The 12,439-nt window shown below is 41.1% G+C and overlaps 1 protein-coding gene across 5 annotated transcripts in view; it reads left to right on the forward strand.

Moving 5' to 3' along the window:
• The first annotated feature begins 364 nt into the window (after window positions 1-364).
• LOC102924058 (interferon-inducible protein AIM2) overlaps window positions 365-12,439 on the forward strand; it is a 43,496-nt gene continuing 31,421 nt past the window's right edge. For 3 of the 5 annotated variants that reach the window (XM_076548002.1, XM_076548001.1, XM_076548003.1), the window contains exons 1-2: window positions 365-598; window positions 1,509-1,620. The gene's annotated coding sequence lies outside the window, so the exon portion shown is untranslated. The remainder of the gene's footprint in view (window positions 599-1,508; window positions 1,621-12,439) is intronic. The other 2 variants (XM_076548000.1, XM_042258643.2) reach the window with 1 other exon arrangement.

The raw sequence follows: 12,439 nt of genomic DNA on the forward strand, positions 1-12,439 counted from the left end.
AGTGTAATGTCTGCTTCAGCCACTAAAACAGTGTTGGGTAATAAAAGTTGATGTGAGAGCAGCGTCTCTATTGAGACACCTGATTGTGTGGAACCCACCCTTCCTGGGTTGGGGTTGAACTCACAGAAAGCCAACCACCAGTAGTAACAGGGCGTGTGTGCACTGGCCTGGTTTTGTCCCTTACACTGTGAACTGCCTAGCAATACAAGGAACGAAAGAAGAGGATTTGACTCTCATGAAGTTCCCTGTATCTAAAATATCTCTGGCTGAGACCTAAGGCAGTCAGAGAAACGCTGCTGAGGCTTGTTGGAGAAAGGAAACCGAAAGCAAGTGTTTGTTGGACGGAGCCTCAAAATGTCATAATTATTATGCTCCCTATCAACAGTGCTCGGGACTCAGCTGCACAGCCCAGGTTAGCCAAGTTTCCAAGTGAAAGGAGTCAGCCGTTCTTTCCACTTTCCATCTCTCAAGACTTGACTTTCATGTCCTACCACTAACAGTGCAAAGCTTTGTGAGGCGGAAGCTTTAAACTATCAGGACATAACACTAATCCCTGAACTGACGACTTAGGCTGCTTGTGGAGAGAGAATCCAGTGAGGTAAGCCTTGTCAGAAGTTTTCTAGAAAAAGCTTTAGGACTGTTTTTGCTAATCAGCAAATTAAGAGGAAATGGGAGTTGTAGGTTTCTGGGGTTGGAAAGAAGGATTAGTATTGACTATATTCCAGAAAAGAATAAAGCCACAGGAAGCCTGGTTCTAAACCTTCACTTGACTGAGGAATAGAAGGTATCTTTTATTTCACCACAGCTGAGATCTTAACAAAAGAAAATGCATTTGGCAGTGGCAGGAATTAGAATATATTGTTCAGAGGGTTGACCCAGACTGAGCCTAAAAGGAATTCTGATTTTCTGGGTGTGTTGGTCTGTAGGTGTCCTATTGACATGAATTTATATTTAGAAGAGGTCTTTTGATTTCTAGCTGAAGGAGAAAGAAACATAGGAGCTGGAGAGCTATTCCTAGATAAAAGATAAGAACAATGATATGACAGAATGCCTATGATGTAACATTAGCTTGAAAGCGTCAGGGCACCAATCTCTATTGTAAGTAACCTTAGCATTTAAGAAATGCCAAGCAGATCATATATTATTTCATAATCTCAGATGCTCAAGTGACATGGCATTTATTATTATTATTTTAATTGTGTATGCTTTTTAATCTCTATTTCTTTTAGTTTATTAGGTACTAGAAAAATTATCTCAGTCTGCTTAAAATTGGATCCCACTTTTCCCTTTCCATAGTTCAGTTCCTAGAATTTAGGTGAGAGATGATTCCCATAACTGTTGTGGTTTGATTATATACCACCTGGTGGTTCAGGAAGGTTCTGGGTCTTTTAGGAGGTGGAATGTACTGGGAAGAAAAAATGTACTTATTGGAGGAAGTGTGTCACTGGGGCAGGCTGTGAGAGGTGACAGGCTGTCTCACTTCTTCCTTTGTTTTCTGTATGAGCAAGAATTGAAACTGGCCAGCTTCCGGTTGGCTTTGCCGCCACCACACCGCCGCCATGCCTTCCCTGCTCGCCGCTGTGTTTTCCCTGTGGTGATGAAATCTACTCTTCTGGAACTGTAAGTCAAAATAAAAACCTCTTCTCCCCTGAGTGGCTTTTGTTTATTACATTTTTATTACAACTGAAAGGAAACAATTCACTCATCACCCTTGTGGGCTTCTTGAAAATGTGGCAAGTATTTCTAAGTATTTATCGGGACACAGTTAATTATGTTGCTCAACTTTTCTACTTTTTTTGCTTTTTTTTTTTTGGCTATTTGAAACTTTAATTATTGAAGAAAGTGTTTTGTAATAGTTAATTATGTTGCTCAACTTTTCTACTTTTTTTTTGGCTATTTGAAAGTTTAGTTATTGAAGGAAGTGTTTTGTAATTTCCGACGATCATGGTACGTTTGTCATTTGTCCATGCAGAACTGTCAAAGAGCTGTTGACTTTATTCAATGAGGTGCATTCATGCTTAGAATTTTTATATCGCCTTGGTGACTTTAACGTTTAATCATTGTAGAGCAACTCTGTCCTTAATGGCACTATTTGTCTTATAGTCTTCTCTGACAAGTATTAATATAACCGTTCTAACTGGAGTTTTTGTGCTTCGTGTCCAACTGATACATATGTTCACATCCCTTGCTTTTCAGTTATTCAGTATTGTAATACCCTCAGTGTGTCTTTTGTGAACACCATAGGGACTACAGTGGGTTTTAATCCAGTTTAACATCCTTTCTAAAGCTGGGAGTCTAGTTTATGTGTATTCTGTCAGTTGAAATATTTGAATTTTGTGGAACAATCTTATATCTCTCCATATGATATTTCCTGCCCATGTTTGTTTTTCTCTTTTTAAAAATATGCTTAAGATTATTTCTTTTTTAAAATAATTTATTTAACTTTTCTTTTATGTGCATTGGCATGAAGATGTCAGATCCCAGGGAACTGGAGTTACAGCCATGTGGGTGCTGGGAATTGAACCCGGGTCCTCTGGAAGAGCAGCCAGTGCTCTTAACCTCTAAGCCATCTCTCCAGCCCCCTTAAGATTAATCCTCATGCAGAATGATGGATATTATATTAGTCATGTTTTCATAAGTCCCATGTTATAAATTTTGTGGGTACAAGTCATTTTTCATTAGCCAAGAATAATGCTTTTTGTTGTAGTTTTGCTCAAATCAGTGAACTTGCATGCAGTTAGCTAAAGTGAACAATCCAGTGCTAATTAGACAATATTGTGTACCTTCCCCAGAATCTAGAAATACTCCTTCTGTTTTTCTCCATAATTTATATGATACTTAAATGTTACCTTCTCAAAGAGACATAGTCTGATCACCTAATTTCAGTCACACCACATACCCCCAGCCCACATTCTTACTGCATACTCCGTACTATATATATTTATACTTGTGGGAATAATAATGAAAAAAAAAATCTTTCCTGATTGGTGACTCATTTCCTCAAAGACTTGCCAGATGCCTGCTGGACAGAATGAGCTGACATGTGAACATCTGCTATTGATTTACTAGTTTATCCTTTAAGTGCCTATCTTGGGCTTTTTTTTTTTTTTCCTAAAGGAGTTTTAGAAGTTTTTACACTATAGGGGGTTAATCACAGACAAGTTTGCAGGGAACATAGAGCAGAGTGAAGGTCCTTAGGGATACTCCCATGAAGTAACAGTATGTTCTGCGTGGGGCGTGGGCAGGCATCCTGCTGCAGTGGTTCTCAGGGGAGGGCATGTTGGCATTGGCATGGTTCTGTGTGGTTCATAGAGCTCTCTCTGTCATGCTATTTATTAAATCCTCACAATACCGTCTCCTATTATCTGTATTTAACTGATGGGGAATCAACCCCATCAGATAAGTCAAGTCAGGCAGAAGCAGAGCACATTACACTCTTGGCTTGGTACCACATTTTTTTTTTTTTCCTAGAGTGCTTTTCTAAATTAAATCTGGACATCCACCTGTTAGATGTGGCTTTTGGAGATTTGTAAGAAGGTGTTCAAGCAACAGCAAGCAGTGACCTAATAGGGAGTAGCTCTTCATGAGAACAAGGCCTTAGGCATCTGCTGAGAACAAGGCCTTAGGCATCTGTGGTCCAGTGTCTAATGGAATGAAATGGATATTTGCTGTAAGGCTCTCCTAAGAAGGTGAAAAATTCTCTCTGACATTTCAAAGTCTCTTGCAGTTTCCTGCTCTCCCCATAGCATGATAAATATAAACTTCCAACTGTAATAATAGCATATGTTGAGTATGCCAGGTGTCAGGGATGCCTCGTGGATTGCATGCCTACGTAAGTCAGTCGAATCTCACATGGAGTCTGTGCAGTAGGCACGATCGGGCAGTTCTTTATTAAAGAACTGGAGAATGTCTCTGATCTCATTTTAGAAGCTGGAAGGAAAAAGACATGGAATTCGAACCTACACAGTCTCTGCTGTCAGGAAAGTAGAGACTAATAGAAATATAAACAAGTACATACATTTAAATTTTCTAGTAGCTACATTAAAAACAAAAACAAATAACATCAGCCCAATATTTGATTAAAGCCAAAAGTATCCAAAATGTGTACTAAGTCTTTAAAACTCTAGTGTATATTTTGTTCTCAGAGTTCATCAATTCCAATGATAAATTTTCATCTATATTTAAATTTATATTTATATATACTTAAAATTCACAAAATTTACAGTTGAAAAAGTAGGCTTATATATTCAAGTAATTTTAATCATACTGATTTTCTAGAAACTGAATTTAGTTTATGTTTTTAATTAAAATTAAATGCAATATAAAATTCAGTCCCCTCAGCTGCACACTTAAAATGTTTGAGAACCATGAGTAGCTTCTGTAAGAAGGTGCTCTGGAATTCAAGCCTGTTTTCTATTTGTTTATTAAATTGATTGATTGATTGACTTCTGGTGTGCATGTGTATGATATATGTATATACTTGTGGAGTGTGTGTGTGTGTGTGTGTGTGTGTGTGTGTGTGTGTGTGTGTGTATGTGGGTGTGTGTATGCCAGAGGTCAATGTTGGGTATCTTCCTTGATTGCTCTTCATCTTATTTTTTAAGACAGGGTCTCTTCTGAACCTGGAGCTCAATGAGTTGGTTATGCTGGCTGGCCAGAGAACTCCAGAGATCTACCCATCTCTGCCTTCCCAGTTCTGGAATTGCAGTGTGTTATCCATGCCCAGCTTTTTACATGAGTGCTGGGGATCCAAACTCATGTCCTCAGACTTGAATGCCAGGCAGTTTACTGACTAAACCGTATCCCCAGCCCCTATAATTCACACTCTGCTTCAGTTGCAGGAGAGAAGCACTGTCATCTCCATGGCCCCGCCTCTACTGCCCAATCCTGGAATAGTCTCTTTCCACCCCATGACATCAGCACTGTTTCTTCATATTCTTTAACATGCAATTACCTGACCCTGCACACATCCTAATGTCTGCTTGGAGAAAGGCAAAAAGCTTTGCAGAAGGAAACAAAAACAAACTACAAATAAGAAAAGTCAAGATGAGGGAGAGCTAGATACAAGAAATCCCAGGGGAAAACAGTAGCCAGAACAGATTTTTCTACCAGACCTCTGGGATTAATGCAGTTCCAAACTAGCTTCTGAAATTATTTTTGAAATCCTCTCACATCCTTTTTTTTTGGGTTGGTATGAGTGATTTGAGAAAAGATAAGAAATCGGAGAGAGAGAAAACCAGTTAAAATGTCTCTTGATGCTTGGATTTGTCCTTTGGGAAGGCTGCTGAAGGAAAAAAAAATGAGAATACAGGCAAAACTTGCTGGACAATGTAAAGAAAAGGAGTCAGTTGTGAGCCTTTCTTCTCTTGCATTCTGGTCAGAGCTGAGCACTAATTTAAAAATAGAGACAAAGATTATTTTGGTCATTTTATTCCTGTATGCATGCCATGTCTGGAACTAAAAGTAACGGACAGCTTCTCTCTTCCCTTGCTCTATGTCCTACCTTAGTGGGTGGAGGGAGGAGCTGACTCTCTGCAGACTGACCTGGATGCCAAGAACTGGTCTTTCTGTTATATACTCTGTGAGATGAAGACTCGGCTAATGACTACTATGAACACATGCTGATTGACAGAGCAGACCAGGGGGGAAAACCAAGGAAACTGTGGAAATCATGAGTCTGTGTGAACTCATCCAACTTCTTAGTACCCAAAGCAAGACCTAGTCCTTGCTCTGCATGCAAATGAGACAGCCCATAGTGACTGAATCATCTATAGGCTGGGCAAAGCCAAGACAGTAATGACAGTAATCACATCCAGGTGCAGTGCCCTTGGGATCAGCAAAGGTTTTCACTTTAGTTATCTCACTGTCTTAGAGCTCCTGAAGTGGATGTGATTAGCTTGGTTTTCTATATGAGGGCATTGAGATTGGGGGACCAGGTAGCACACTCGGGCACAGGGCCAGCCAGGCATAGAGCCTCGAGTCAGTACATCTTGTCTTTGCTCTCAGCACCTTCTGCACAAGCCACGCTTCCTTTTCAAAAATCTTGAATTGATTTTATGTGCTATTATTGTGGAGTCAGACCTTTCCTTCCACCTTTACGTGGTGCGTACTTTGCTGAGGCATCTCCCCAGGCTCAAGTTTTCTTCTATAGGTTAAAGTGCATGGGAAGGAAGGCATGCACCCTGATTCACAGTTGTAGAGGAAGCCGCCTAAGATTCTAGACTCTCCAGGCCTAAGACAATACAAACTCAGATTCAGATGTATTTCATGGTCATTTTTTACTTCTCTCAACCTCTTCCCTTCATCATAGTGACACTCGGAATCCATCGAGTTTGGCCCTGCTGGCTGCTGTCACCTCCCTGTCTGGTTCCACGCATTTCTTCTTTCCTCCTTTCCCTCTGTTCTCCCTACCACCACCTTTCCTATTTTCCCTGGACATTCACTAAGTGTTGTATATATTAAGATTATGATCAATATCAGGAAAAGAAAGGTGGATAAAATGTTATTATTTTTTTGAATCAAAAATGAACCTAAAACAATCTGTTTAGGGTGCCAAGTCGATTTTGAAAAGGAAAAGTTTCAAGAGGGAACAGCGCTGGTGTCCCAGAGGGGAGGGAGTTACGAAGGAAGGTGGCAGAGGACATTCAGACTGGCTCCGTTCAGCTGGAGCCTGCGGTGCTGAGTGTGGTGCTGAGTGTGGCTCTTCGGCCTCCCCTCTGAGGAAGATCAGGGGCAGCCGCTGCCTGGTCGGTTCCTTACTGCCACAGGCACTGACTAGGGTTAAGCTGCTAGGTGACTTGCAGAGCGTTTGCAGGGCCAGGTACAGAATGACATGACAGGTCTGGTAACGCTGAGAAGAACAGCAGTGCAGACCTGTGACAGACTGTGAGATGAGTCCTGAGCTGTGCATTGCAGGGGGCATCCCAGCCTCACGTCTCAGATGTCACCACCTTATGTTTCACAGCTACAACGTTTCAGCCACCTGGTCCTATGACCATTCCCAGAAACCTGTTTTCTGGAAACAATAAAATTTCAACATATTCTCTGACTGACATCTTTCCTGACTTTGAATCTTCTTTTAATTCTGTTACCGAGAGTTGTCTTTACCTGTCCCCTTTGGCCTTATCCATGTCTGCAGTTGTTATTTCCTTTTTTTTTTTTTTAATTAACACTTTGGTTAGCATATGAAACACTGGGCTTTGTTCGAGGACTCTCACCCTCTTCACTACTTCCAGTCCCCTTCCCTCCCCCAAACAGGTCTCCCTTCCACTTTCTGTACTATATAGGTCCCTTGCTTTCTTCCCTTTACTCCCTTCTCATTACCCTACATTTTTAGAATTATATATTCTCAGTGTGTTTTAGCCTCATCTGCCTTAATTGCTTTTTCTACTACTGTTGGATTGACGGTTGCAGATGTTAACAGCCCACCCTCCATATCTGTTACTCTTGAGTTTAACCAGCTTTCTGTTGCAAGACCCCTGCTGTGGGATGATCTGTATGTCAAATTACTCTGATTGGTCAATAAATAAAACACTGATTGGCCAGTGGCTGTGCAGGAAGTATAGGCGGGACTAACAGAGAGGAGAAAAGAAAGAACAGGAAGGCGGAAGGAGACACTGCCAGCCACCACCATGACAAGCAGCATGTGAAGATGCCAGTAAGCCACGAGCCACATGGCAAGGTATAGATTTATGGAAATGGATTAATTTAAGCTTTAAGAACAGTTAGTAAGAAGCCTGTAATGGCCATACAGTTTGCAAGCAATATAAGTCTCTGTGTTTATTTGGTTGGGTCTGAATGGCTGTGGGACTGGCGGGTGACAAAGATTTGTCCTGACTGTGGGCAAGGCAGGAAAACTCTAGTTACAGCCCCCGATGATCTTCCTGCTTGAAACCTTCTCCAGAGTGACTGAATATGGACAGAAAAAGTCACTGTGCAATGCAGCTCATGTCATTGTATGTCTGCAACTCCCAAACTCCGCTGGGTCTGGACTTTGAGCAAACTAAGGCAGCCTATCCTTGTCACCTATCTGTTCCCTCCGTAGCACTCATTACAACTGCAGTTAGCTTAAGAACACACTTGCTTATCATGTGCCTCGACTGAGGCTTTATAAAGGAAAAACCTGTGTTCGCATTATAGGCTGTTTATCTAGCACACGGCACATGGGTGGTACTTGATAAGTGCTCAGATGTTGATTTAGCAACTAAATCTCAGCCTAGACTACTGATAGTGAGCAAGGACTCACTGCCTAATGCACATAGACGCCTCTAACACATTATTTTTTACAAACCTTATTGTAATTCTAATGGTAAGGAGATAGGAGATATACTTATGTCTAACTCCCCTCTCAGCTGACAATAAAGGAATTTATGTGGCCAGATGAAGAAGAAACAGAGCTGGTTGGTTGTAAGCAAAAGTCGTGGTTGGATAGTCTCCACCAAGTGTGGTGGCATAAACAGAACTTATGCTGAATTCTGGTTTGGTCTGCAGTTGTCGACATCACTCCTTTTAAAAAATCTGTGTCTTGAAACCCTTGCTCTGTTTTTTAGCGCCCCCTTCTGGAGGACTTGTTGTCATCTTTCCAGAGTCATTCAAAATCAGGTTCTAGAATTCTCCAAGTGTACGGTGAAAGTACCTTGCCCGGTGTCTGATGATAGGACGGTTTCCTCTCTCTAGGTCTGTTGTCAGGTCCAAGGTTTTCCCTGCAGCATTCTGTTTCTCCATCACAGCATCTCCACTCTGCTGTGGTTTGGTTAAAGGCTCCTGGGTCAGAGGCTTGTCGCCGTCTTGCAGGTGGTAGAGCCTTTAAGAGAGGGGACCAAGTGGGAGTAAGATCAATGAGGTCATTTCCCCAAAGCAGACGTTGGGGACATGATCTCTCCTCCCATCCCTCTCTTTCACTTCCTATCAACATGAAGTAAATGATGGCTTTTGTCATATGTCCCCACCACGACAGACTGTGCCACCACCGTCTCAAAGTGATGGGGCCAGTTTGTCATGAACTTCTGAAACATTTAAAACTGTAAGGACGAATAAAATTTCTTCTTTGTAGCTGGATTACATCATGAATTTTGTTATAACAGCAGGATACTACCTAACACAAATAACATCTTCCCATAGTCTATTTAATTAAGTTGATTTTTTTCCTCCTTATGTGTACTATCTAGATATGGTAGCTCCTACATACACATGGCCAGCAAACATGCTTGAAATGTGGCTAGTGTGACTAAGGAAAAATTTTATTTTTTTCTAATAAATTTTATATTTAAGACATGCAATGTGGGAACTGAATGGGGTGGGGACAGAATTCTAGATTTTAAACTCTCTGATATTTTTCAGGGCCAGCATTGTGCCTGGTATATGATTAAAAAGGTCTGCACAGATCTGTGAATTCTATGTCTCTTAACATTTTTCTACCGTGAGATGAAGATTGCCTGTGAGGAAATTCTGTTTCAGAAGGATTTGGATATCTGTGTTGATAAGTTTAAGAGATTTAAATTATTGTTATTGGGTATGAAAGATCTTAAGTGTGAGCTAGCAATAGCTGATGCACTCAAGCCAGTTGAATCTGTTCAACTCTGAATGATACCATAGAGATTAATAAGCAACAACTGTGTATTCATAAATAGAGTATCTACAAAGTGGGAAAGATGAAGGAGCCTCCCTCCTGGGATAAAACATACTTCATTATGAAGTACAATCTCTTTATTTTTCCTTGTGTCAGAGTAGTTACAGTCTCTATGATTCTTGAGTTAGAAAACCAAGGTGCCAAGTTTGTCATGTGAACTCAACACTATCATTTGTTACCAGGTAGCAAAACACACCTAAGTGTTCCACACATGTTAACATGTGTGAATTTCCCAACATCTCAATGAGGTTAGTACTGATATAATTCTTCATCTGACAGTTACGGACTTAAATGTAGGACAAGTGATCTGGGGTGGCTGTCCCGCTAACTCTGCCAAGTGGAGAAACGACACTGAATCCTGAGCACTGATTCCAAAGTCCATCCTCACCTGCATTGCTTTGTGCCCTTTGCCTCACACCAGCTTCCCACGCCCCTTCGGACTCTACAGTGGTTTGCTGTGGCTGAGAAATTGTGGGTTTGTGTATCGGGAGGCTGTCCTGAAGATGATGCTTTGAGGAACAGCCTGGAAGAGGAAGAGACTGGGATGAATAAAGAACAGGATGAAGGAGCTGTGGAATTAAAGCCCACTACCTCATTTGTTTAAATACACACACACACACACACACACACACACACACACACACACACACACACAGTGTATGGTCAAGAAACTTGCAAAACATAAAGGATTTCCTTCCAAGCAGGGCTGGGTACTGCCTGGAAGGATAGCATGGTTAAGTGGCCATTGGGGGATAGCAGGTCTCAGAGACTATGCAACCACACAGAAAGAGTGGTTTCCCTGAGGTTGGGAGAAAATTTAACCTTCTGTTTCCTGTAGTTCAACGATTTGTTTTCTTGTATTCTGAAAGAGAAGCCTGAGGACTCCCCACTTCCCTTAATTTAATGTTTTTTTTTTTTTTTTTTTTTTTTTTTTATATGTTCATATTTTCTGAGCTTTGGAGTTGTTTCGGCCAGACAGACCCAATGTCCAGGAACTCACTGAGATCACCAGGAGGCAGGAGGTTTAAGGATGAAGGGAGTACTGGTTTAGGGTGTAGTTTATATTTCCTGTGAGACTATTATTTATTATTATTATTATTATTGGCTTTTGTGTGATTGTTTTATTTTGTTGTAAATGGTCTATTGAATCTTTGAGTAGCTTCCTCGTACCCAACCCATGGAAACTAGTCTTTTCCTCATGGCTGGAAACACCCCTGGTCATACATGTGCATTGCCAGGAGCAGCTATTGAGCACTGGCAAGCTTCAGTCCTGCCAGCTCTGGCTCTCCCTGGGAACTGGGTGCCTGTGCTGGACTGGCTGCAAAGTGCTGCTGACACCTCTGTGTTTGATCATATGCTGTGGAAGCATTAGTAGGCCAGAGGAGTTAGGAAATGTTTGGAGAAGCAATTTAGTCAAGAAACTTTTAAAATGTGTCTTACAGCTAGAAAACAAGACTGCAAAATAAAACAGCAGCAAAACCCACAAAAACCTGAGGTAGAAATGAGCAGCATTTCATTTAAATCCTAGATTGTTATTCCCCTGGCATACAATACCATCAGGCATTTCCTAAGCTTACTACATGACTGGTCATTGTGGGAAGTGGCATTTTGACAATCTCCTATTTCTCTTTAAAATATTTCTGCTAAACAGTCTTTATGTATTTATTTTATATTCAAGAGTCAGGCAGGCAAGCAACATGCCTGAGGCCAGTGAATGTAAGGACCAGGACACACACACACACACACACACACACACACACACACACACACAAATTCCTGCTCTTCCTTTTATGGCATTGCTTCCTCTGAATCACAGATGGGAGGATAGCTGATTCACGAAGGATCTTTTTAGCGTTTGGTAGCATTATGGATGGATAACACCCGTCATGCATGAGGATCTAAACAAAGTTGATATTGCTTCAGGGAAAAACACCCTTTCTCTTGGTTGCAGTCTTCCCAGAGACCAGACCCACACTTGACTGGGACACTTGACAATAGTCTTAAAAAGAGTTTGTCATGACTTAATATAACCCAGACCTAATTCTATACTCTAAAGTTTCTTCTCAACTTGGAGCCTTCTCTCATCATGGTAATAATTGTGACACACAGCTAACATTCACAGCTACCTGCCTGAAGTGTTAAACCGAGGTTTACGTGGTTTTCTTTCCCATGGTCCTACTTCTTTAGGGAATTCTTAATAATATACAAAGTAGACTATTTCTAATTAGGTGATTAAAATTTCAAATGTTCCTTGCCATTACAGATTGCCTAATATTCATCATGCTATTTTAAGACTAGGTTTTTCTATTGCAAAGCAAACATAGGGTCTTAAAGATACCAGGTCACACAGACTCTGTGTGGGGCATGATGGTCTAGGTACAGGGTGATCTAGGTGCTTTTCAGTATAGGTTGCAAAGAAGAAAGACCAAAAAAAAAAATGCAGGTTAGAGTGTGTCTTATCTGATGCACAGCTGTGAAACTGGAGAAAAAGGAGTTTGTTTGTGCACAGAGGTCCCGAGGCCCCAATGGAAGATGTAGGACACCATTCCTTCTTCACCAGAAATCAGACTCTGGGGTTGGTTGGCACACAGACCCAACCTGATTGACTGCGGTTGACCCTTGAAAGGCACGCTTCCTCCAGGCTCCATATATATCCTACCTTGAGAATAGTCTACAGATTCCTTAGGATAAAGAGGGAAACGGGCCTTTTCCAAAAATTTTCTTCTCTTGAGTTAGATTAGCTAAATGAATCATGGTAAATTGTAGGACATTTGTACCAAAATAGCCAGTCTTTCCATAATTATATTAATT

Source organism: Peromyscus maniculatus, chromosome 11, assembly GCF_049852395.1.
Source record: "Peromyscus maniculatus bairdii isolate BWxNUB_F1_BW_parent chromosome 11, HU_Pman_BW_mat_3.1, whole genome shotgun sequence".
In the NCBI taxonomy this organism is placed as follows: Eukaryota; Metazoa; Chordata; class Mammalia; order Rodentia; family Cricetidae; genus Peromyscus; species Peromyscus maniculatus.